General features: G+C 41.4%; 1 protein-coding gene across 5 annotated transcripts in view; it reads right to left on the reverse strand.

The window, feature by feature from the left end:
* The window catches only part of Synd (protein kinase C and casein kinase substrate in neurons protein Synd), a 162023-nt gene that overhangs the window by 50357 nt on the left and 88217 nt on the right, over window positions 1-23449 (reverse strand). The window contains exon 1 of one of the 5 annotated variants that reach the window (XM_011150589.3): window positions 21256-21475. The exons of the other annotated variants lie outside the window; for them this stretch is intronic. The gene's annotated coding sequence lies outside the window, so the exon portion shown is untranslated. Of the gene's footprint in view, window positions 1-21255; window positions 21476-23449 lie in introns of those variants that run through there. 5 annotated transcript variants of the gene reach the window in all.

The raw sequence follows: 23449 nt of genomic DNA on the forward strand, positions 1-23449 counted from the left end.
ATCTATATCGGGCCTGCAATCTGCATCTACGCGCGAACACCGGGCGTTTCCTTGATCGTCCGCCATAAAATATCGCGCGCCGCGTGCGTTATCTCTACCCTCTAAATTTGCCCCAACGGAATCTCGCTGGAGAGGCGAGTGAAAAACGGCGGTGTTTCCCATTCGAGGTGATAACGAAAATATTGCCGGCCGGAGCCGCGGAATCGAGAGAGCAAACTCTTCACTCTCAAACTTGGAGCGGATTCTGACCATAGACGTATAATACCCAGACCGCGCGGTCTCAACATCTCCCTTTGTTAGAACGTGTCAGAAATTAGAAAGAGATAGTTGCTGTACGGGTACCATTCTATCTTTTTCTAAAGATGCGTGTTAGGCAAAGAAGTCTTTGGTGAGGAACGAAAAAAGTAGATAGAAGGGAGCGGAACAATACACGTAATCCCCACTCCAAATATTATTAGACGAAGACAGAATGGTACTTCAAAACATGCTCTCCCTTTCTAATATTTGACGATTTTTCGGCCGAATGAGCGGTCTAATTGTTATACGTCTATGATTCTGACGATCCAGACGAATGGATGTTTCAATCGATTAAAACGAATGTGCTGCCCCCACGGCGGAGTACGACAGATTCACTAGACCATTTAAAATAGGGAATTCGTTTGCAATTTGACACGAGCAAAGAATCACTGGAACTCCTGAGCGACTCATCTTGTTCTTTTTCTCAAGTGGAATCGAGCTCGTCGAGGAGTTTACACTGTGCGCATAAAATACACCCGATGGACTTTCGGAAATCGCTACCCATCTGGCCGACTAACAGCACGGGGAAGACGAATATTTGTTGAAACTCGTGACGCGTTCCAGACGAGAACGTCTGCTTCAACTTCGCCGACCGGCACGCAAGCTACGAGAAGCGCAGCTTCATTCCCGGGCTGCAGCAACTCGTGAACTGGTTTCTAGCGCAAAGTCCTCGACTGGTTCTCGAGACTGGCTGTTTAGGGTGCTTTGAAAAGAGACACGATTGTGCGGGGAAATGAAGCTCCCTGCGCGATTCACGGCTTCGCGATATGCATGGCCGTGTGCCGTCGACCGAGCGTGTCTCCGCGTCTCCTCGCGCTTCTCTACTACGCTGTCTTTGAGGCGGTCAACAGTCCGGACTAGATAGCCGCTGTCGTGTCCGTCGCATATTGTACCTTCTGCTCGAAAAGTACCCGGAATTGCTCATTTAAATGACGCGCGTTTGTAATAATTCAAAATTCTTTTACTGTTATCTGAACAAGAAATTGTTAGGGCCATTCTCATGAAGCATAAGACCCCGATAAGGCTGAAAGTAGGATGTCCTAAAAAAGGATGCCTTATTATTACCACCATCAAGCCTCGAGATGGATCTTTTAAGAATATCTTAGATTTTACGAAACAAGGCTTTGATAAGGAAAATTGATGAGGGCCTTAGAAGGATTTATTGGGAGTGCCTTAGATTTAATAAATAAGGCTTTGATAGAAAGAACTGATAAAGGCCTTAGAAGGATTTACTAGGGATATCTTACATTTAATAAATAAGGCTTTGATAGGAAAAGCTGAGAGGGACCTTAGAAAGACTTTTTAGGGATGCTTTAGATTTTACGAAATAACGCTTTAACATGAAAAATTGATGTGGGCCTTAGAAGGATGTTTTAAGGATGTTTTAAATATACAAAATCAAGTTTTGTTATAGAAAATTAATAAGATCTGAAGCATGTAATAAAATTGTCATAGTTTAGTATTGTTTTAGTAGGTACGCTCTCTCTATCTGGTTCTTTTAAAGATTTGTTAATTATACTACACAATTAAAAACATTTTATTAGTTTTATTAGTTGCCATATTCATTAGTTTTTTCCAAGGATTTTTCTAGTACTACCTACGTTTTTAAATGCAGCAAACTTTAATAAAAACAGTAGCAGGATTTTTATGTGTAAAGAATGCTATATTTTATTGTAAAGTATGCTATATTTTTAAAATAAAAAATTCTTGTTGTGTACTAACAAGGTTATAAAGAAATAAAGAAATTATAGTCTAAATTTGTTGGGATGAAAAGAAGGAATATTTTTACTCAAGCAATAATAAAAATATTTCTTTATAAAACTCCATTAATATTGCCTTATAAAGATCCGTTAAACCATTTGTTTTTGTTAAACCATTTGATTATTACACATCTTATAAGGCCCTTGTCTTTCTATCCCTACTAGGGCCCGATTAATGTTTAAAAAATAATCAGGCCCTTACTAGAGCTCTATTAATTTTTTTACTCGGATAAGTTGGTACCACTGTACTTAACTTCTATACAGAACTAGAGCGCGCTCTGTCAATTAGTTTGTTCGTGGCAGCCGTTTGTTTCAATCGACTTCAGGTACCATCTGCAGTTTTTACGATGTCAAATATTGTGGAGCAAAGAGTTTGCCTTAAATTTTGTGCTTTCAACGAAATTTCTCGTGCCGACGCGTTGAAAATATGTTACAAAAAGCATATGGAAATAATTGTATCTCAAAAACACAGGCGTATGATGGTGTAAATTGTTCAAAGAGTGTCGTACAGCCGTCGAAAACTTGCCTCGTTCTGGCGGCCATCCACGTCAAATACCGACGAGAACGTTAAAAGAATGAAGAAATTAGTACTTGAGGATCGCCGTGTGACTGAAAGAGAAACTGCTGCCAAGCTTAACATATCAAATGGCTCTGTCCATACTATTTTGACCGAAGACAACTCGTGGATTTTGCATCATGACAATGCATCATCGCACCCATCACTTCTTGTACTTGATTATTGGACTTAACACTCAACTAACATCATTCCGTATGCACCGTATCCGCCAGATATGGCACCTTGTGACTTTTTTCTCTTCCCAAAATTCAAATTACCGCTTCGTGGTAAGCATTTTGAGACGACTGATGCAGTAAAAGAGATTTCGCTGAAGGAACTCAAAGCCCTACCAAAATCGACTTATGAAAATTGTTTTAAAGATTGCATTGAGCGTTAGCATATGTGTGTTGCACAGAATGGGAACTACTTTGAAGGTGACAAAGTAAATTTACCTGAATAATTGAATATTTTGTGCTTTATTGCCCGATTCCGGGTACTTTTTTAGCAGAAGGTACGTCGCGGATGAAGACATTTCGCGATTCCTCACCTCGCTCGCTGAGATCGCGATGCGAATAAAAAGCGCACACGGTGCGTCGATTTGCGCGATAAAATGCTCATCAAGATTAGAGTCCGCCGGCACGACTGGCCAGCCGTTCGTTTGGATATGCTGCTAAATTGTAAGCCGAGACAGACACGGGTAGCCGCTGTTAGAAAGTCATCGTTTTCGCGTTCAGCAGAGGAACGCGCGAAGGATGAAGACGTCTCGCCGCGTTTTTCGCCTCTTGCGCCTCTGACAGATTTATTCGACGCTTCCAGCCGATTTATCCCACTCTGAGCGCCAGCACCCCGGGCATGTGTGTGTATATGTGTGTGTGTGTGTGCGTGCGTGCGTGCGCCGCGTTTGCATAATCAAACCATCGTGCAGAGCGGTGAAACGGCGGTTTGTGCTTAGTCATTCGCCCGCAGTCCTCTAAAATTAGCGCTCCAACGTAAAACGGAGGGAACGCTCGATTCATGTGGCTAACGAATAATCGATGTTCCCGCGAGCCGCTATTTCGGCGATATCAATAAATAGCAGACTTGATTCTCTACGCTCCGAAGGGTCCCACGCCCTCCTCGAGCTCCCGTAAGCTTTCGGCGAGATTCTTTTTATCGGGACGACCAATCAGCACCTGCGTGCAACAGTCGTTGGGAACACACGTAACGGATAGAACGGCTCTCAATGTGCAGTTGTGCTCTCCGAAGGCAGGCACTCTGGGCTCCTTAAATTTATCTCCAGCCCGAGAAATATCAACGGCTACAAGTCGTCATGCGCACAGATGGCGAATTTAACGAGTTTCGCTCTGTCGACGCTAACCGGGCGCTTTTCCGATAATCGAACGCGAAACAATTACGACGCGGATATAACTCTTGTGTTGAGCAGAAACAACTACTTTACAACTGTTGTAAAATTCGTGAAACTAATTGGCGTATGCTATTAAATATGGCCGAATCCAAAAACATCAGCACCAATCAGATTCACGAATCTTACAACAGCTGCAAAGTAGCTTTCCCTGCTGAAGGTAGCCAATAGTGACGTTCAGCAGAAACAACTGCTTTACAACTGTTGTAAAATTCGTGAATCTAATTGGCGTGCTATTAGATATGGCCGAATCTGAGAGCATGCACCAATCAGATTCTCGAATCTTACAATTTAGTTGCACAGCAGTTTTCTTTGAACATACCGTAATAGTTGTGTTCAGCAGAAAAAGCTGCTTTACAACTGTTGTAAAATTCGTAAATTTAATTGGCGTATGCTATTAAATATAGCCGAATCCGAGAGCGTGCACCAAGCAGATTCACAAATCTTACAACTTAGTTACAAAGGAGTTTTCCCCGCTGAAGGTAGCCAATGATTGCGTTCAGCAAAAACAATTGCTTTACAACTGTTATAAAATTCGTGAATCTAATTGGCGGGTGCTATTAAAGATGGCCGAATCCGAGAGCGTGCACCAATCAGATTCACGAATCTTACAACTTAGTTACAAAGGAGTTTTCCCCGCTGAAGGTAGCCAATGGTTGCGTTCAGCAAAAACAATTGCTTTACAACTGTTGTAAAATTCGTGAATCTAATTGGCGTGTGCTATTAAAGATGGTCGAATCCGAGAGCGTGCACCAATCAGATTCACAAATCTTACAACAGCTGCAAAGCAATTTTCCCCGCTAAAGGTAGCCAATGATGCCGGGCGGTGACGTGTGATATCAGCGTGATGAAGGATCTTTGCGCCCGACAGTGAATCACGGGGACGACAACGACGACGACGACGACGACGACGACGACGACGATAGCTAACTGGCCGGCGGCGGTCACTGTTTACAATTACACCCGCGGATTTATGCCCGAAATCTGGGTTAATACGCGTCCTGTTGGTGGCAAGCGCGCTTATACGATTATTTAAGTGGCGTCGCGTTACCGCGTCGCAGCAATCGCGCGTTAAACCAGACTCGTTACGGAAAAGAGATACACGACGATCTATACCGCATTTGAAGCGGGACTAATTCCGCCTCGACCGAGCGTGTCTTACGTAATGCAAAAGAGAAACGACAATTACCCTCCCCCCTTCTCCCTCTCGATATCGCGCACCAGGCGTCGATGAATTCGAGGATGGAGAATGAGGAACAGCGTAGCGGGCGATTGACGACGGCCGCCTTACGTAATAGGCTGTCGTTTACCACGGCGAGAATGTGTGTGTGTGTGTTTGTGTGTGTGTGCGTGTGTGCGTGCGTGTGTGTATGCGCGCGTGTGTGTGTGTGTGTGTGTGCACATAGCGAGTTCACGGTGCGCACCCCGTCTGTTTCGATTTCGAGGCTGAAAGTCGCGTTTCCGATTTAGGTCGTACCTCGCTCTGATACTTGGTCTTTGAATTAGGTGCCACACTCTGGCGTCATTTCTCGCTTCACTAGAAGCAAACTGGTGCGAATGTCACGGGCAGTTCGTCCCTCGCCCGATCCCGATCTGCTGTATCGTCGGTCGCCTGCACGAGCTCACCTGCGACCGTGTTTATCTACCTCTGACGTCCGGGTAGAACGTTTGCCCGCAAGTTGCTCGTCCAGTATTCTTGATAAAAATTACCGGGGAATTTTAACAGCGCGATCATGATCACGTTTTGTACATCCTCTCAGCGCACTTGCTATTTCACTTTTTTTAATTTTCCCGTCTTCAATCGCCCGGTAAACTCCTTCGATCTCCTGGGATGTTAGTCCTTAAACACTAGGATGTTTTTGTTACCTTCTATTACTATACTAGGACAAGTGAATTTCCACCCATAATTTTTTTCATTGTTTTAAGTATGCAAGAACTGAAGAAGAATATTCATGATCCTGTTATAATTATATTATATTGTTATAATTTTTAATTATTAGGAGTATGATTTAATTTTGAAGGTTTTTTCTCAAAAACTGATTTACTTAAACAAAATAATAAAGGAATACCTTAACCAAAATATTTTCCTCCGTTTTCTACAACTTTCTCCCATCTTTCTGGCAAGAAGTGGATTCCACGACGATAAAAAGATTTTTCTTTGGAGTTGACCCAATTTTCAACAAATTTTCGCACTTGTTTCAAGTTATGAAAGTGTGTATCCCCTAGAGCACGTTGCATCGACCGGAACAAGTGATAATCAGGTAGAGCAATGTCTGGAGAATACGCGGGGTGCGACAAGACTTGCCATTTCAGCTCTAACAGCGTTTATTTCACTGATAATGCAACATGAACTCGAGCATTGTCGTGAAGAAAGATCACTTTGCGGATCGGTTGCTCGCAATTGGTGATCGTTTTTGCTCCAATACATGCTTTAATTTGTATAATTGTTGTCGATAACGATCAGCGATGACAGTTTCATTCCGATTCAACAATTCATAGTGCGCAACACCTTCTTGGTCCCATTGAAAACACGGCAATACCTTTGACCGTGAATATTCCTCGAAGTGGATGTTGCTATTTGGCCTGGATCAATCCAGGATTTTTTTCGTTTGGGATTATCGAAATAGATCCACTTTTTATTCCCAGTAACAATGGATACAAAAAAACTTTTCGTTTTTGTCCGGCGATCAACAAAATGCAAAATGTTCAACCGGTTCGCAATTGCATTTTCTGATAATTGATGTGAAATTCATTTTCCTTCTTTTTGTGAATCCTTCTCATATCATGTAAACGTTCCCGTATCATGTAAACTGTTGTACGATCAACATTTAATGCTCTGGCAAGTTCTGAAGTGGATTGTGCTGGATTTTTGTCCAATAATGTTTGCAAGTCTGCATTTTCAAGCTTTTTTGCTTGTCCCGAGCGATCTTTGTCGTTAACATTGAAATCACCACTTTTGAATTGTCTAAACCAATATTCGCATGTCTTAATTGATGGAGCGACATCACCACAAGTTTCTATCAGAATTCTGCGACCCTCAGCCGCCGTTTTCCTCCGATTAAAAAACAAAGCAACGCATGTGAAAAATGCTCTTTAGGAAGCTCCATTTTTAAGATAGTATTAATACGGATTTTACTGCGTTTATTGTTAATAAATGACTAAATATCATGGATTAATATTAAACATTAAGAAACAATGGTTGTGATTGGAATGTTTTCGATAAAACTGACATTAGCACCATCTCTTGTCAGAACCTTCAAAATTAAATCACATCCCTAATAATTAAATTAATTTTAAATCGTATTATAATTTCAATTATAAATCCCAGGACTCCGCCGTATAATGTGCCGCTATCCAACGGCAACAGTTAGAAAATATCATCGGGTGAATTTTCAGCCATCCTAGTGTGTAAGTCGCGATCTACAATAGGCTTTAACCCTTTAATACCCGACTTTTTTATAAGTGTTTTAAGAATAAAATTTGAGTTTTTTTGAACTGAGACTATAAGTAGTGATAAAAAAAAAATATCAGAATTTTATATTTACGAAAAACTACCTTTCCAAGCAGAAATTACTCCCAGAAGCGAAAAATATGCCTAATCGGTTAAATTTTTTTTTAGTTTTAATAATTTTATATCATACCTAATGGTTGGAAAAATTTCTCGAAACTCATATTCAGAACTTGATCTTTATTTACCCGGAATGGAATTGCATAAAGCATGGAGGGATGCAGAGGAGAATTTTACAGGTTCTGCAAATTATTTTTGTCCTGCTTTGCTCCCCTTTCGAGCTGCACAATTGACAACGTCTCTTACTGTTTCCCTTAACAGGCATGTGCTTGTTGTAACACTTCCTGATGTACGAAAAATGAAAACTAACAATCGACTTTTGAACGGAAAATGTAAAGTAATAGTCTACTTCTGAACGAATAAACTTGTATTTTTTTTGTAAATATAACGGTAAAAATGATAAACATGGACACATTCAGAGATGATTATCCAGATGGAAAAACCGTGAAACAATTACACGGAAAATCAGCATCAATCGTTTACTTCTGAATAAATCAGTACATGAAGTTTCCGCTTTTAGTTTGTTGGTTTCGTTAGTTTGGTTTTTTTATCGTTCGTTTTTTATTTATTGGTAAATATGGATTTGGATCCTAAAAACATATACGAAATGAGCAACCTACAAATACAGAGAAAAATGAAGGATAATCTACACGACATAACTCTGATAGTCAACTTGACATTTTTGACCTGAAACTTTACTATATTTGTGAGTGAAGTTTATCATTCAGAGCATCAAACTTACTATTTCAGAAGAATATCTTATAGATCACTATTTAGATAGTCAATCGTCCCTTCATTTTTCGCCGCATAAAAAACTGTAGGTCACCAGGTTTCACGAAAATAAGTTGATTTCTTGACTTTCGTGTCCACCATATTGGATTCGCCATTTTGAATTTCTGTATTCTTTTAATTTCACATTTTGCGTCTGAGAAAGCTTCCAAATGTATAAAATTATAACAGATACCAATCTATTCATTTATAGTACACTTCTAGATGTCAGTAACAATGCTAACTATGCCTACGTGAAATTTGACAAAACATGTTATCATTAAAACTGAGCTAAAAACAGACTAAACCGAATCTACATACAATCTATACACCAGTTTTTAGAAGAATTCATCTTTACAGTGGTGCAAAGAAAACGAAAATATCTCCTTTTCTGACTAAGTTATGGATTCTTAAATGCGTTTCTAGTAACTATAGTTACCAGTAGGCGTTAAAGGGTTAAGCTGTAAGAAATTAACCAATTACAATGGAATGTGAGGAAAATAATAGACTTTGCCAACTTTGGTTAATTTTTTACGGTTTAAAGCTGAAACCACCATTGTAGATCGGGACTAAAGGTTAAACATTCTTTGGCAGCGTGTGTGTCGCTACAAAGTAGCCCGCAAGTGCGCGTTGCTGTCGCGTCTGGAGTATCTCGCGTGTCTCTTCGCGAAGCGCCGCGGCACATAGTTCAACTTCAACTACCTGCGCGATCGATCGCGCGCGCATGAACGAGAGAAGATTAAAAATTTGCTGGCGCCTCGCCAACGGCCGGCGAGCTCGAAAATTATTCATGAGCCACAATGGTGGCGTCCGAGAGTAATTCGTTTAATTGGAATGCGAGCCGTGGCCGACAAAGTTGCGGCCAGATCGGGATAAATGGAACGAGGCGTTCGCCGGCTACGAGAATAGGTAGGAAGGCGGCGCATTTCAAGCGCACGCTCTCTTACATTGTGCCCGCCGTGCGAAAAGGTTCACGTACACCAGCCGAGAGGTACGTCTCGCTGTTCTGAAAAATGGCCCCTCGATAGCACGTGCGATAATATACTCTCGACGTGTTCGCGAGCGTTTCGCGCTTGCCGATAACGCCTGATCTGTTCTCATGATTCGATAAATTTATGTTTTATGCACTGTGTGCCCTTTCTCTCTCTCTCCCCCCCCCCGCCCCTCTCTCCATCTTCTCCGCCTCTCTCTATCTTTCTCTATCTCTTCGATGTTCGCAGTGCTTCACCGCAATACATATCGTGTTAACCATATATTTCGTCTTACGACAGCCTCATCTCGCGTAGACGACTCCTCTTCGCTGATGTTTTTAATAAACGCGGCCGCCCCGAAAAATTCGGACGGCTTGCATAAATTCAAGATTTATCTCCCTTAACCGGTCGAATGAATCGCGCGGCGCGCAGGGGTACCCGTCCGCGGTCGCACGTTGATAAATTCCGCGTATTTATCACTGTTAATTACCAAGCGACGTAGCCGTAGGACGTATGTACATACAAGCGGCGATGAGATCGCTTGATAAATCTGCGATCGCGCACGAGCGACTGGTAATGAAGAAGGGTTGAACTTCACGCTTTAACCTCGCGCCGAACGCTTTCGTCCGACGCTCTCGGCGACACGCGGTTTCCTCTCTCTTTCTCTCTCTCTCTCTCTCTCTCTCTCTCTCTCTCTCTCTCTCCCTCTTTCTTCTTCTCCTCGTTTTTCATGTACACATCAACGGCCGCTTACTTGCATTTTACTGTTATCGCGAGGTGATACCTGTCCGAGCCGGTTTTGCAAGACGCACCGGTTCCGTAACCCGGCGTGACCGCCGCCGTCAAACGCGGCAACGCGCGTACGTCACGTCCCCGTCGGACGGTACGTAACAACGAATAAATTATAGATAAATCACGATGCTCATTACGACGAGTTGCGACAAAGCAGCGCCGGCGTGCGTGTGCGTGTCAGTAACCTCCTTCGCCGGAGTCCGACTTCGTTTCGCGCGAACGGACGCCGACGGTGGCGATTCGGTGGATTCGAAGGCTGAACGCCAGCGTCCGCCGTTACGTAAAATAAACGATCGATTTCCACCGCGGTCGGCCGAGGACGAGGTTTGCACTGCGGCCTTTCGTCCGGCGCGGCGTTTCGGACTTACGATGTTTCAATAAAGCGCAAATGTCAGGGGAACGCTCACGCAACTATTTGCGCCCGCTAATCTGATAGTCGCTCGTCGTACAGTTCAGCGTACAGTTGGGTTTATATGAAGTGCACGTTACAGCAGCAGGTTTCGAACTATTTACATCGGCAATTTAACCATCGATTATAGTTTTACGTTAGTTTTGCGTCAGTCACACCGCGTGGATTATATTAGGTGTACAAATTAATTCTCGGCCCCAACATTTGATGTACTGTAGCACTTTTTTAAGGGAGGAATTACATGCGGAGCAGCCCGTTTTCAAGGCTATTTTTGCGAATTTTCTTAACCCTTTGAGGCATAGTGGTAAGTATACTTACCACCTATTTATTCTCACATTTTCATGAAATATTTCATATTTGAGGGCTTCTTGTCGGATTTCTTGCGTTTTTTAGTTTCTTATATGATATGGGAACATACATGAAAGGTTGAAAAGTGTTTTGCATAAGTTGTCCATTTATTATAAATAAACAAAGTGTGAAAAATACATATTTTTACAAAAAAAATTTATTTTCCACGAACTATGAGTGAATTTTTTGCTCAAAAATAAGGTTTGGGGGTTTCTTGGGTCACTGATTACGAATCTGAAGTCCAAATTCCAAAATTAATTTTCCGAGATGGCGGATTCAAGATGACGGATCATAGAATTTTTATTAAATTAGCTTAAATTGTACTCTGGTTAGTTTTTGAGGTCGCTGATTACGAATCTGAGATCCACATTCTAAAATTCATTTTCCAAGATGGCGGATTCCAGATGGCGGATCATAGAATGTACATAAAATTAGCTAAAATTGTACTCTGGTTAATTTTTGAGCTCGCTGATTACGAATCACCGATGTCACCGAAATTATCGCGATTTTTCATATTTGTGGCCGCCATCCTGAATCCGCCATCTTGAATTTTGAAAATCTGATAACGGATTCGTAATCAGCGACTCCAAAAATCCCACAATACCTATTGTCACCGAAATTATCGCGATTTTTCATTTTTACGTCCATCATCTTGGATCCGCCATTATGAAATTCGATAATCTGATAACGGATTCGTCATCAGCGATTCCACAAACCCCCGTATATAAATTTTCATGTGATTCGAATTTTCTGAAAAATACGTGCTTCAAAAGGTTAACAGAAACGGTAGGACCAATGGACTTGAAATTTTCACAGTGTATTCATTAATGTTCAAAGTATAAAATAAATTTGTTACTATCTATATGGAAAGTACATATAAAACTTTAAACGTTTTTATCTGGAAACACCATTTTCTTAAACTGTCGACACGATTACGCGAAAACTATTGAACCGAATAACTTGAGATTTTTACACAATGTCCTGTAGACATGCAGTTTTCACCTCTACTTCGAACACAGTTATGTCTTATTTTATTCATTTTTTTAAACATGATTACAGGTTGAAAAAAGTTTCATTTTCGATACTTTTTTTTTGTACAGTCATTATTTTTTCAAACTTGGCTTCGTTGCCTTCATTTCGGTACGGGCTATGATGGCAACCGTATATTTAAAAAATCTTTTTTAGTTTTTGGCTTCAGAGTAGTGAGAGGCCCGGAATTATGTCGACAGCAAACATAGAGCTCGCAAACGGATGACTGCATTTCTATAATTGCATATCTATACTAACTGCATATACTAACTGCATATCTATAATTACAAATTGGATCGGTTTTTGCGATTCAATAAAATTTATTTTATATTTTGAACATTAATGAATATATTGTGAAAATTTCAAATCCATTGATCTTGCCATTTCTGTTAAAAAAATTCATAAATATAGCCCTGAAAACAGTCTTCCGCATGTAATTCCCCCCTTAATTCTCGACCCCAACACTTGATGTACTGCAGCACTTATTTAAACGAAAACTTTTTCCCGCCAAGTTTGATACTGAATAATACCAACCTAATGGTACTATAAGAGATTCAATCGACATGACCTCAAAAAATTGATCGCGAGAATAGAGAACTCGATGTCATGCGACAAAGTACATATTAGGCACTGTTTACCTTTCGCGTTTCAATTGAAAAAAGTGCCTCCGAGGCGAAGGAAATTATTTTCTCGGCATTGAAAGAGAATCTTATATCCTGCAATGCGTGTAAATAGTAGTTTCAGAATGATTCCGGGATGGAAATTTCAATCTCGCATTGTTGGCACTTTCAAATCACCAAAGAACAGGAAAAAATTTGGAGCAGAGTTACAAGAGACGTTAAATGTAAAAGCACCGTAATTTGTAATTTGCACATCTAATATATATGGTAGTCAGGTAGATTATGAATTTCAGTTATGAGAATCTCGCGACTTCATACAATGTGCATGAACTGTTCCCAGCCAGCACGCTCTAGATTTGACAGAGCACGTCGAACGAGAGCGATGATGCGTGCACGTGCATAGAAAATGGCACAGGGGAAGCAAGCAGCAACAGCAACGCGGTTGCATGGGTCTTTTTAGTTTCCAAGATTGATTTCACGGACACAGGATACGCGCTCTCGAGAGGACGGACTGCGTTATCGATCGGATGAAACCATCTACTTCCACTTCTTCTTCTCCGCTTCTCTTCTTCCACTTCGTACATCCCTCTCGACAAACACACACACACACACACACACACACATACTCTCGCCGTGTCATATGACACTGTCAGAAAGCTGTCGCATCGGCATCTTTCTTCAATATTCATATATTATATCGCGCCTCATAGATCCGTGCTTTATCAAGTTTGCACATCCTTCCGCGAGGGACTCTGAGAGAATTATCATTGGTGCTGCGTGAGACGTTTCCGATATTGTAAAGTTTCACTCGTGAATCTGTATTTTTCTTCGCAACTTGTCCCACGTGATCCACTGTACTTGTAATATTATTAGGTCTAGTAGTTAATTTTCGACAATCTTCAATCTTTATTTAAAAATCAATAGAACAAGATTAGTCAATGAAATATTCTCTGTTGTTATCGATGACCTTATGCCATTTATTGGGCAATTGTCGAATCACGATAGAAACTTGATGGCTTTGAAGCTCATCTTGAAGTCATCGATGAAATTTTGTACGTCATCAACTATCGAAAAATGTGTATCAGACAGTGCGTGTTGTGCATCGACCGAAGCAAGTAAAAATCTGATGGAGCCAATTCTGGAGAATACGCCGCGTGTGAAAGAACTTCATAACCCAAATATAAGATGGTTTCCTTTGTGGCTTCTGCTGTATGCGGTTTAGCATTGTCGTGCGGTAGGATGACTTTACGGCTGCCTTGTCCAGTGAATGGTCTTTTTTCTCAATTGCATCACTCAAACGTATCAATTGCTCTTGATAAATCTTTGCTTTGGCGGTTTTATCCGGTTCCAAGAGTTCAGAGCTTTCTGGTTCCACCATATAAAGAGAAGAATTTTTTTCCGAAACGTTTGGGTTTTGCTGTCGACGTTATCAGTTGACTAAGATCTATCCATTATTTGCGTTTAGGATTTTCATATATAATTTTCCATTTTTCGTCACCAGTTACGATTTTGTACAATCTTTTCTTTTGTCTGGCGAGCAAGGTAACACATATGGTTAATTAGCGATTTTTGTTGTCAATGATTAGCTTGTTCGAAACCCACTTCCCTTTTTTCTATATCTTTCCCACACAATTGCAAGTAGCTTTCTGACTTACTCTCGTTGTATTTGTGCCGTATTTCCATTCAGTAGATTTTGTAACTCCTCGTCTTCAAATTTTTTGGCTGATCGAAGCGTAGTTGGTCGTGAAGATCAAAATCACTACTTTGAAAACTTTCAAACCAGTTTCGGCACGATCGATCGGTCACAACATTTTTATCACAAGCAGCACAAATCATTTCGGCTTCAGAAGCGTTTTGTTTAAATGAAATGCGAAATGCATCGCGTATCGAATATTTCTTTATAGCCATCGTAAGCATTACTGATTATTTGAGGTTATGTGCATCAAACGCCAAACCATATGTTACTTCGAAAAATTAAATATCAACACTTTAAAACTGCAGAAGAGCGAGTGAATATTTCAATTTCAAATTTTGCTCTGAGTTGTGCAAATTTCATCGGAAAGAATTAATTGCTAAACCTAATATAACGTGGCTAGTTTTTGCGAATCGGTATTTATAACAAGCATCAAGTGCAGTTCGTTGGTCTTGTTAAAGAAAAAAAATCAATCGAATATCTGTATTATACTTCTCGATGCTCGATGTTAACGTAACACTTTAAAGCTTCGATTAGACGCAACAACCTCCGTCACGGCGAACAACCCCGCCACGACTTTTGGTAGTGAATTTCCATTCGGATTGTTCACCGTCGTAATTAGCGTGGGTAGCAATATGTCTCACGGCGCGCAATATCCTCAGCGTGTTAAGTGCTTCGTATTTTTCATCGTCACCACCTCGGGCTCTCGCATAGGACGTCGAGAGCCCAAGCAAAAAGACAGGAAAATGGATGAGAGCGGCGAGCAGGGTGACAGAAGAAAGGGTTTGAAATATGTGGAGCGTAAAGAGGCTGACAAATTTCAGCGTCTGTTCCCATCGGCTCGTGACAGACTGATAGTCAGCCGTCGCAAGCAGATAAGCTCTCGGCACAAACGTGCGCGCGCGCGTCTGCACGATACGTCCGTAGGAATGAATTATCCGCCACGGGCTTCCACGGGTAAGAAGGAAGCGGCTAGCGCCAATTTTCATGGCGTGACCTGTTTGCAACAATTTCATCCACGGCGGAGAAACTACGTGTAGCGTGTGCTGCATTATCCGACGCTGAAATCTCTCTCTCTCTCTCTCTCTCTCTCTCTCTCTCTCTCTCTCTCTCTCTCATCCAAAATGTTAATTAAGTTTATAATAAGCGGAAATCTCGCGCGCCGGCGGGAGAAACCGGGACCGTCGCCTGCGGGAGCTTAATTAGAGAATCAGCGTAACAATTAGGTGTAATAAAAGTAAATTGTTAAATTATTTCGTTGGGCCATTTTCTTCGGTGCCGGTAACTGAGGAGAGACAGAGAGACAGGAGGGAAAGGAGAAAGAGAGCTCCTCGTTATGAAGCTTCTGTGCGTGAACGTTGTTGATTATGCTCCCCCATGCCGCAAGTATATATCCGAACCCTCGCGCTAATGCGATTCCACGAGGCATCATCGAATTAGCTTCTGGACGAGGCGAGCCAAGGTTAATAGTGCCAAGTACGGGATGTAACGTGACATCGATTAAATCGTGCGACCCAATTTCATGCTAAAAATGTCCGCTCGATCCACGCGTGATTTTCGGTTAGAGAAAGAGAGAGAGAGAGAGAGAGAGAGAGAGAGAGAGTGAAAGAGGGAAAGAGAGAAAGAGAGAGAGAGAGAGAGAGAGAGAGAGAGAGACCCGAGTAGAAAAATTAACAGGCCTCTGGTAAAGGCCTGATTATTTTTCTCTAACATTAATCGGGCATTGATAGGGATAGAGAGACGAGGGACCTAAAAGATGTGTAAATGGTTTAACGGGTCCTTATGAGGCAATATCAACAGGACCTTATAAGACAATATTAATAGGGCCTTATAAGGAAATATTTTTATTGCTTGAATAAAAATATTCCTTCTTTCCAGGAAATTTAGACTGTAATTTCTTTATTTTTTTATATCCTTGTTAGTATACAACGATTTTTTATTTTAAAAATATAGTATACATATTACAATAAAATATAGCATTTTTTATACATAAAAATCTTGCTACTGCTTTTATCAAAGTTTGCTGCATTTCAAAACGAAGGCAATACTAGAAAAATTCTTAAAAGAGACTAATGAATATGGCAACTGATAAAACTAATAAAATTTGTTTTTAATTGTGGTATAATTAAAAAATCTTTGAAAGAACCAGATAGAGCGTACCTACTAAAACAATACTAAACTATGACAATTTTATTACACGCTTCAAATCTTATTAATTTTTTTATAACAAAACTTGATTTTGTCTATCTAAAACATCCTCTTAAAAAATCCTTCTAAGGCCTCATCAATTTTCCATGTTAAAGCGTTATTTCGTAAAATCTAAGGCATCCCTAAAAAATCTTTCTAAGATCCTTCTCAGCTTTTCCTATCAAAGCCTTATTTCGTAAAATCTAAGGCATCCCTGAAAGACCCTGAAAGGTCGGGGCCTGATATGATAATAATGAGGTATCCCTTTTTACGGTATCCTACTTTCAGCCTTATCGGGACCTTATGCCTCATGAGGATGGCCCTAACAATTTTTTGCTCAGAGAGAGAGGAGGGAGAGAAAGAAATAATGGAAGGAAATTTAGTCATCATACTTACCGAGAGAACCCATTTGATCGGTGTATCAATGGACAGTTTGTTCCTTCACGCGGCGGCAACAAGTAAACTTTTGTCGAGCAATTTTGAGCGCAATCATCCGTCGGTCGATAATCCGACATCGAGTCGTGACAAGAATGATGAATTTACTCAAGGAATTGCAAAATCGTCAGGTAGAAAACTAGCCTCCGCAATTCCAAAGGGTGTTCATCGATCGACAATTTGTCAAGTAATAACGAGCGTCTATAGAGAGACGCTCGTGTGCGTTTCCGAACGTCACAAAAGGCCAGTTGCTTTCTAATTAGCGGCGATTGTGCGCGTGAGCGCAGACAGGTCGCGCTACGCGGCTACCTGCGAAGGGATCGCTCGAGGAAAAGGGCGAGGTCTCCTCGGGGCGTGAGTACGCGCGTGAATGCGCAGCGGAGCGCATCGTTAAAAATGCACACGTTCGCACGAGGAAGAGCACGGTCCAGCGGCTTTTGTGTATCACGCCACACGTTTTAAAGACGCGCGCGGTCTCGCCTACGTGGACTCGGGGAGAGGAAGGCGGCGCGTCACGTACAGCGGGCTCCTTTTTCTCGAGAGGGAGAATTTTACGCTTCCTGAAATATACTAATTAGAAGACTCCTCCTCGCCGGCCCCGGGCATTCTCACGTCCGCTCTCCAGGACAAGAACCCGAAGAAGCAAAATCGTCGCGATGACGACATCGTCGCCATCGGCTAACAGATTATTCGCTATCCTGATCAGAAATTGTGATCAGCTACGCCCGATATTGACAGAGACCTAATGTTCTGATGACAATTGAGTAAAGAAAACTTATGTAAGGTTATAATGACTGGATCCATATTAGGATCTTAATGTCCTTAACAACCTAGTATATCATATAATAAGGTTTAGCTGATCAGCTCCTTGTCGGGATATTCTTATCGCATTATCAGATTTCAATACGTTACAATTAATTATCCTTTTCTCTTGCCATTGGATTCTTTTTTGGATTTGTTTTAAACTAGTAGTTATTTCTTTCCAATGAAATTTACATAGCTCAGAGTAAAATTTGAAATTGAAATATTCTCCTGCTCTTTTGCGGTTTTAAACTGTTGATATTTAACTTTTCGAAATGACATATGGTTTGGCATTTGATGCGCATAACCTCAGATAATCAGTAGTGGCTAGCGATGGCTATCAACAAAGAGCATATTCGATATACGATGCATTCCGCATTTCATTTAAACAAAAACGTTTTTGAAGCTGCTAAAATGGCGAAAATGCTGTGACTGATCGTACGTGCCGAATCTGGTTTGAACGTTTTCGAAGTGGCAAACGGCACAAGAACATGCGAAAAGTCTGAGAGAAAACCAGAAAGCTATTTGCGATCGTTTATGGATCGTATGGAAAAGATACAGAAAAAAGGGAAGTGGGTTCCACACGAGCTAACCATTGACAACAAAAACCGCCGATTGACCATACGTTACCTTGCTCGTCAGACAACAAAAAAATTTTTTTTGAACGAAATCGTAACTGGTGACGAGAAATGGATTATGTATGAAAATCCTAAACGCAAAAAATCATGGTAAACCATGGTTAACTGACAATATCGACAGTAAAACTCAAACGTTTCGAAAAAGTTCTCTGTTTATGGTGGGACCAGAAGGGTGTACTATACTCTGAGTTCTTGGGGCCGGGTAAAACCGTTAAAGCAGAGATTTACCGCGAGCAATTGAGCGTTTGAGCGATGCAATTGAGAAAAAAGGCCAGTTACTGGACAAGGCTGGCGTAAAGTCGTCCTACTGCACAATGTTAAATCACACACAACAGAAGCCACAAAGGAAACCATCTTACTATTGGGTTGGGAAGTTCTCCCACACGCGGCGTATTCTTAAGACTTGACTCCATCAGATTTTTACTTGTTTCCATCGATGCAACACGCACTGTCTGATACACATTTTTCGATAGTTGACGACGTACAAAATTTCATTGATGACTCTACAGCTTCAAAGCCACCAAGTTTCTATCGTGATGGGATTCGACAATTGCCCAATAAATGACGTAAGGTTATCGATAACAACAGAGAATATTTCATTAATCTTGTTCTATTGATTTTTAAGTAAAGATTAAAAATTGTCGACAATCGGAACAAATTAACATAAGAAAATTCGGGATAATTTTTTTTTTTTATAAACATGCGCACATTAATGTTCCTTGAGTAATTAATTCGACATTGAAATGATAATGAAATTGCGGTCGAAGATAAGTCTATCTATATTTATACGCTTTCGACGTCAAATCAATCCAAATATCGACATTGGATTTTCGGTGTTGATTCGACGTCATATGAACCCAATGTTTCTGATTGGGCAGAAGCCTTAATCTGAAATGAGAAGGATTCAATAAGGTAACTTAAGCTCTTGATATCCACGCTGCGTTACATGACTTACTAGGACTCGATAGTATTACCTTACACAGACTTGATGACCAAATGAGGTTAACCTGGTCAGGACCATGGGATAAATTTCTGATCAGGGTTCGTCGCTAATTCGTCCGAGCACCTCCCGTCGACGTCGTCGTTGTTTCACGATCGATCGGGTCGTGGACGAAAGTCTCCCGGAGATCGTAAAATTCAACGCGCTTATCGAACATATTGCACGGCGACAAATAAATCCGAAACTCGCACGAAGCTCGCACGTCTGCACGCAGGATGTCGGTCGCAGCGAAGCGTGTCCACTCGTGACTGACTCGCACTGATAGATGCGTGCGCGAGGATTCCATGTTTAGCGTTTCTTAGAGCTCGGCTCGATTTAACGTCCGCACACACCGCGCGAGAAGCCAACGGGAATATTGCTCGCACGACCTCGGCAGATTGGAGTAGCGTCGTCATGGTTATGCAGTTTTTTTTTTTCACCAATGATTACGGTTCATGCGCCGAAATACGTGGCCTAATCGAACACAACGAGCTTGTCATCGTGGCAATCGGTATTTAAGCAGCGCTAATGCCACGCGGCCTTGAAGAGGCATTCTGCAGTTTATGCACTTCAACAACGGGACTTCTTCAGCTAAGACACGCGCGATAATGAGTCGCGCAGCTTTCAAGTCGACCGCCGTTCTTTCCCGTTTTCTATGTGCAGAAAAATATTCTGCAGATAACTAGACAACTAGACTGTGACAACTAGAAATTTTCTGTCACATAAGGTTCGGTTGCAGTGACAGAAAATTCTGTTTCGCAAAAACCAAACAATCGTCCACGTCGACAACCCCTTTCGATTGACGCAACTGAAATTTTCCATCTCGAAAATGTAGTCATCGCGACAGAATATTCTGCTCTCGCAGAAAGCGTGAAACTATCGTATATGCAAAGAGAAAGGAAATCTTAGTTACCGCGACCGAAAAGAGGCCTGCTCCGAAATCGGTTTTGGAAACTTTGGAATCTTATTTAAAAGGTTGGTAGAACTTAAACTAACTCAGATATGTTCCGTAATTGATCAGCTGATCACGTTTGGGCATTCCCAGCCATGTGCAATTTGTTTACAAACTTAGTTGTAGCTGTTAATTTTATAATATTAGATAGAGAAATGGATGGATTTTTTATCAGCTGATCATGCGATTAGTCTCGCGAAACTATTTCTGTTAGTACAGCGAGTGGGACATAGTTTGAACGCGCTGTATACTATTTGTATTTACAAACTTGGTTTTAGTTACTAATTTTGTAATATTAGATAGAGAGAGGGACAGATTCTTTACTACTTATTATCTTGATGATTAATCATCTGGTCGATTACGGAACGTACCCAAGTTAGCTTAAGGCCTACCAACCTTACAGCTAAAACCAAAGTTTCCCGAACCGCAACAGGCTTAAGATTCGTTTGAAGAAGTTGAATGGCGCTGCCAATGATACGATTTTCAATCCTGCCATGCAAGCATTTTCCTCTTGTATTTACAAGAACTCTATTTATCCAGTTAAGAAACGAAATTTGTGCCTTTAACAATATTAATGCTCGGTTCAGGTGAGCGAATATATTTCTGAGACAACAGAAACCTCGTAACGGAATTTCTCTTGTGCTGCAACCGAATTTTCGATTGTTTCCCGAGGAACGGAAAATTTCACTTGTCGCGACTGAAATTCTGTTACATCAACCGCGTAGCTTTCTGCGTACACGCCCGTAATTTCCCAGCCACATGAAATCGCGTAAATTAGCAATCGCAAATTCCAAAGCTCGCGATCGGGATTAGCTCGTATTTCGCAGAGTTTCGTAGAATAACGCCACGATCGCGATTAGTTCCGCGCGAACTCGGCTAATCCCGGAACGAACGTTCGGCAGGGAGACTCGGCGACTCTCCTGTGTCAATGAACTCTCGATCAGTTTCTCGAATTTTGTAAACCGCCGGCCGCCGGGAAGCCTCGCCATCGAGGAAGCGGACCGACGAGCTCGACGGAACGAGCGAGAACGCGCTTGCACGAGCTCTTACCTTGAAAACACATGGCCGAGGGACACATGGACGCTTTTCCGATTTCACTGATGCGAACACGCGCACATATGCACACACACTCACATGCACACGGCGATTAAACGCGTCGCCGTGTCGCTGTATGGGCGTTCCGCGCAGCGGATTTATAAATAAAACACGGCCCTGCCGCAGGTCGGCCGCCGGAGATCCACGCGACGCGATGGTCGGACATGGACTGACGTGGAAGAGGGCTCGCCGTCGGCGAAGCGACGCACCCGCGGCTCCCGGCCGGACGATCGTGAGAAAGAATACCTGTTATTACGTGACACACGTCAGTGTAACAGGTAGCGCTCGCTCACCCGACGAGGGAGCAGCCTGTTAACCCTCGACGCAGCATCAGCGGGCCAACCGAAAGAGTGACGCTTTCAGCTGCTCCTCGGTTTCGCCAACTGTAACGAGAGGCTCTCTCAGCAGCGAGACGACGCGCGTCGGCTATTGTCGGAAATCGTGACGAGTTATTTTTACCTGCGCGAGATTCGATGTCGCTGCGCGCTCGATAAATAGGAATGACGAATCGATGCGCTCTTCCTTGGGCGCGAGCGCGAAAAACGAGGACGACTGCCGCCGGCCGAAGGCCAGCGCGAAGGCGAGACTTACGTAAGGACTTACTGCTTTGTCGCAGTAAGGGATTTACATACAGTGCTAATTGTGCTTCCGTCGAAGGTGTGTGAAACGACGCTGCCGAAGACGCGTGCACACGCGTCGGATTATGACTAAGGCTGCTGTTCTCTTCGGGTTCTGAGATCAGCTGAGGACAATCCTAAGTTGCGTGCGATCGCATTCGAGTCGGGGAGAAGAAGTTCGCCTTCCGCGAATTTAATTTCCCCGCGAGAGGATCCTCGTCCTCGACAAGCGATTCGCGCTCGTCTGCGAAGCTGCACGCGCGAGACGACGTGCGACGTCGCGTCGGTGTCATTGGGGACCTTGAAAGGCGCAGCGTGTAAATTTGGCTTTTACACGCCTCAATTATTCACGTATGAATATTTAGGGCGCAATTATGGTTCTCAGAGTACTCTTAAATTATGCAAGGGTTCAGGCGGCATATATCTTTCCTTCGTGCGCATTTACGATGTTACTTCTCCAGACAGATACGGCAGTACTACTTTCAGAGTTGATATACAGGATGGCTTATTTTGATTTATTCACTCAAATATCTCGAAAAATATAAAAGATAAGAAAAAAGATAAGAAAAATATAAAGATATAAAAGATAAATATATAAGATAAGAAAATATAAAATGCAGAAAAACGCAGACAAAATTTGTTCAGTTTGAAGGTAGACATGAGGCAGCAATGTTATATTGTTGATTTTGATGATTTTGAAATTTTCAAAGGTCAACAAGTTAACAAAAGTTAGAGCACTATCATAATAACATATTCTTCAGACCAAACAGATTGAAAAAGTCTAGTACTATTTTTCTTTCGACAAATAGCGAGATATCGTAAATTAAATGACTGAAAAAGTTATCAAGTTTTCCTTAAATATCTCAAAAAATATTAATAAGGAGATGTTTCAGATAAAAGTTGTTTAAATTAATTGCTAAAAAAGATGATGTAATAAAAAATTGGCATTTCTATTTAAAAAATTCAAGGTGACTTTCCCTTACCCGTAACCTTGATAACGCTGTTCAAGGTCATACTAGTATTGAAAAGTTACCAAGTTTTCCTTAAATATCTCAAAAAATATTAGGCAAATAGAAAAATGTTTCAGACAAAAGTTGTTCAAATTAATTGATAGAAAAAAATGATATAATAAAAAATTCGGATTCCTATTTAAAAAAAGATCAGTAAATATCTCGAAAGTGACGCCATCTGTAAGCAAAATGATATCGCTGTCTTATGCTCCCCTTCAAACCAAACGGCTTTTGTTTGAAATGTTTTTCCGTATCTTTTATATTTTTCGAGATATTTGAATGAATAAAATGAGCCACCTTGTATATCGGGTTGGCTCTGATAAGTAATTTCAGATTATTCTGCTGTTTTTCGAACAAAAACTATTCCTAACCTATAAAGTTCGAACAAAAAACTATTCCTAACCTATAAAACACGTACGAACAGACTAAAAACAGGAGATTTTAACGTGTAATTTAAAAAAGAATTTATTATATTTGATTAAATTTTTTTAATGCTTATTTTAATCTTGAAGATGAAGAACG

Source organism: Harpegnathos saltator, unplaced genomic scaffold, assembly GCF_003227715.2.
Source record: "Harpegnathos saltator strain DR-91 unplaced genomic scaffold, Hsal_v8.6 scaffold562, whole genome shotgun sequence".
Lineage (NCBI taxonomy): Eukaryota > Metazoa > Arthropoda > Insecta > Hymenoptera > Formicidae > Harpegnathos > Harpegnathos saltator.